Consider the following 4,048-nt stretch of genomic DNA (forward strand, 5'->3'; position numbering starts at 1 on the left):
TTAAAGTTATTAATGAAATCTGTGCATTGAATCCTTTCATTTTTATTTCTGTTCACATTCTTTATATAGCTGTGCTTTCCCACAGTAATACCTTCATTGAATTTCTTTCCCGCAACCCCTTGGGTATAGTCATTCCTTTCTTCAGCTCTTTGTATTTCTTCCAGAACTCTCTGAAGGGCTGGTTTTGTGGACATGAATTCCTTCATCCTGTTTATGTCATGGAAGATTTTTCCTTCCCCTTTGACTATGATAGACATTTTGGCTGGGTATAGTAATCTGGATTGGCATCTGTGGTCATTTAAAACTGGGAAGACTTTGGTCCAGGCTCTTCTGGCTTTCATAGTTTGCACTGAAAAGTCAGCTGTAATCCTAATGGGTTTTCCTTTATATGTGACTTGTTGTTTCTCTTTTGCAGCTTTCAGAACCGTCTCTTTGTTTTGTACATGTAGTATTTTTACTATGGTGTGCCGTGGAGAGTTTCTTTTCTGGTCCTGTCTATTTGGTGTTCTGTATGCTTCTTGTATTTGCATGGGCATGTCTTTCTTTACGTTTGGGAAATTTTCTTCCACAATTCTGTTGAAGATCTGGTCCATGCCATTATCTTGGGATTCTTCTCCTTCCTGTATGCCCATGATTCATAAGTTTGGTCTTTTTATGGTGTCACACAATTCATTCCTGCATATTCCATTCTTGGGATTTATTAAATTTTTCATAATTTTTGCTTGCATGGTCTAGTTCATCCACTTTATCTTTCAGTCTTGATACTCTGTTTTCCATTTCATTCATCCTATTGGTGAGGCTTTCTCCTGTCGTTTCTAATTGGCTTGCTGAGTGTTTCACTTCCTTCTTCATTTCAGCCTGAGTATTCTTCAATATTTCTAACTCTTTTCTGAATTCATTCAGTTTATCCCTATCTTCCTTCAGTTCTTTGATTTCTTTTTTTTTATGTTCTTTAAATTCACTGAATTCTTTTATCATGTTTATAACTGTTCTTTTGAGTCCAATGTCCTGCATTATCTCTTGGGGCTTCTCATTTTACTTCTTTAGAGGACTATTGGTATTTGTGGGGGATATGTCATTTTGGTTTTTCATGTTATTATTTTTTCTCTGTGATTTTGGCATGTGAATTTCTTTTGTAGTTTCTGGTTCTTGTGTGAGACTCAGGCCTTCAAGTTTAGGTCTACTTCTTTTTGTGAATTTTATTTGTCTTTGTGGTTTACTTTTTGGGCATGAAAAGCTGGTTTGCCTAAACTTCCGGTTCTCTCTCTTGATTTTATATTGGCGTGGCAGGATTGATTTTGTCTTCAGGAGTTCCCACAGAGGCCCAATTCGGATGAGGGTCAGATGATTTCAAGCTTTCTTCTAAGGTCTGGATCCCTCCAGGACCAATTTTGGCCTCAGGAGTTTGAGAGTTGGACTGGCCTGGGAGCCTGGCCCAGAAAAGATGCTGGTCTAAGGCAGCTGGTGGCCGTGCCACTCAGAGAGGCAAAGGCAGATGGGGTGGGAAAAGGCCCCAAGGACTCCTGGGGACTGCACTGAGGAGCTGGGTTGGTCTGGATACAAAGGATCATGAAGAGGAAAGGTCAGCTCCCAAGTCCCAGGGAAGCAGGGGGAGTTGTGGCTGGTGCCAGGTCCAGAAGCAGTGCTCCTGGTGCCCAGAAAAGGCACTAAATTGGTTTGGATGAAAGGGGTCAGGAAGCAGTATTGGTTCCCCACGTGTCTGGGGCCCCAAGACAAGGAATGGGGCAGGGTTCAAACTTGGAGGAGAGAACAGTGGGGGAGATGGGAGGGTGAATGGGACTGGGGGAGTCAAGGCGTGGAGGGAATGATGGACTTACCCTGGAGAGAGGCCTAGAGGTGGGAGAGAGACCTGATTTGGGTGGTATATGCCCAGGGAAGCAGAGGTAGGTGAGTGCGGGGCCAGGCCCAGAAGCAGTGCTCCTGGGGCCCAGAGAAGGCACTAAGTTGGTGTGGATGAAAAGGGTCAGGAAACAGTATTGGCTCCCCAGGTGTCTGGGGCCCCAAGACAAGGAATGGGACAGGATCCAAACTAGGAGAGACTGGCAGGGGAGATGGGAGGGTGAATGGGGCTGGGGGAGTCAAGGCTAGGAGGGTGCCATGAGCTTACTCTGGAGAGAGGCCTGTGGGTCACTTTTATAATTTTTAATGGGGTCATAGTTTCTACCTCTTCTCCCCTATGATTTAAAAATATAACTTTAATATTTTGGAAATTAAGTACCTACATAGAAAAAGACCACTGAATTATTGTAATGAACTTTATTAGATTTTCATATTAGTAGCCTTTTAAATTTGTTTAAGATTTATTTGTGTGTATGTGTGAGTGTGTGTGTGTGTGTGTGTGTGTGTGTGTGTATACCACTTATGTGTGGACACTCCTGGAGGCCAAAAGAGGGTGTCAGAGCTACCAAAGCTGGAGTTACAGGTGGTTCAGAGTCACCTGGCATATGTGCTGGAAACTGAACTCCAGTCTTCCAGTGCTCTTAAAAAACTGGGGCTGGAGACATGGCTCAGTGGTTAAGAGAACTGACAGCTCTTGCAGAGGACCCAGGTTCGATTCCCAGCACCTGCATGGTGGTTAACAACCATTCGTAACTCCAGTTCCAGAGGGATCTGACACTCACTTCTGACTTACATGGGCACTGCATGACACAGGTACACTTAAGCACATGTGGGCAATACACTCATACACATAAAATAAAAAATAAAAAATATATTTTTAAAAAGTCAGCATCTCTTCAGCTCTTTAATGCCTTTTCTTTTGACAGGAACAGTGAATAGATCATGGAATTGGCACTGTTAAATCTACAGTGTGATTACACAAAATATTGGTGCTCATAATAAATCATAACACTAGATAATCTTTATAGCAATGAGATTTTATCACACCTATATTTTTACCTACAATAATCAATACTACTAGTAAAAATAGCCCACATAAAACAAGAAGCAGATAGCTAAGGATAGAGTTATTCTTGTCTTAATGTCTGAGTTTTCTAGTATAAGTTTTCCTAATGATGGTGAGCTTGATTAGCATAAACTTGCATAATATAAAAATCTACATGACCATATGATGAAGAGGAAGTTGACACTGCAGAAGACTAAACTAAAGGAGAAAAAAAATCCAATTAAGAACAAGACGTTATAATTATTCACAAACTGGATAATTTATACATAGAAATTTCACATGGACTAAATTTGGTTGTGTAAATTTAGGTCCTTGACAAAAACACAAGTTTGATATATATGAAAAATTATTTTAAAATTCCAGTGAGTCTGAATTTGAGAAGTATTTATGTATAAGATTTCTAATGTTTATGAAAAATGTTTTCCATTCTAAACCCAGCAAATTCAATTTGTGAATTGTTTGGAGTGGCCGTAACCTTGGAAAGAGATGCCTCCTGCTAGGTGTTTAACAAGGGTGCTTGCTGTGTACCCAGGTGTATCTCCCTTCAACCTCTTGAGTCTCTGTTTCTTTTTCTGTGGAGTAGGAGAGCTGATATGAGTACAAGCTTCCCTATGTGAATGGCTATTGTACTCAAGAGATATCTGTCATTCCTGCTCCCAGGACTGGGGCTCTGGGTCTTTTGCCTCAGGCCACTTGGGTTTCCATTGTGTTTTTTTTCTTTTAAGCTACACAAATATTTCTACTTTTTGTGTCTTTCATGATGGGAAAATGGTCAGAGAACACTGATTTGAATGAGGACTGAGCTCTGCTTTTCTTCAGTGATGTCTGATTTCCATATTCCTTTACCTATCTGTTGTTCCACTTTGCCTCTGTTTATTCCAGTGTGGGTAGAGATTAGACATTCTCTCAATTGACTAGAAGTCATGACATGACGTAGCAGAGCAAATTAAAGATATGATTTGTTTGGAAGTGCTTGAACTATTCATTTCAGTCATTTTTCTTTGAGACTCCCTCTAGGTATGATTCATGTAATTAAATACAAAAATCCAGGAGGATGTCATTACAGAAAACCACAAGTCATTGTAGTTCTTGCTTCATTTTTTCACAATCATGTTTCTAAGG

General features: G+C 40.5%; 1 protein-coding gene across 2 annotated transcripts in view; it reads left to right on the forward strand.

Annotated features, from left to right (window-relative positions):
* Positions 1-4,048, forward strand: part of Serpinb7 (serpin family B member 7) — a 49,836-nt gene that overhangs the window by 44,863 nt on the left and 925 nt on the right. The gene's annotated exons all lie outside the window — the stretch shown is intronic.

This window comes from Nannospalax galili, unplaced genomic scaffold, assembly GCF_000622305.1.
Source record: "Nannospalax galili isolate Female #2095 unplaced genomic scaffold, S.galili_v1.0 scaffold298, whole genome shotgun sequence".
Lineage (NCBI taxonomy): Eukaryota > Metazoa > Chordata > Mammalia > Rodentia > Spalacidae > Nannospalax > Nannospalax galili.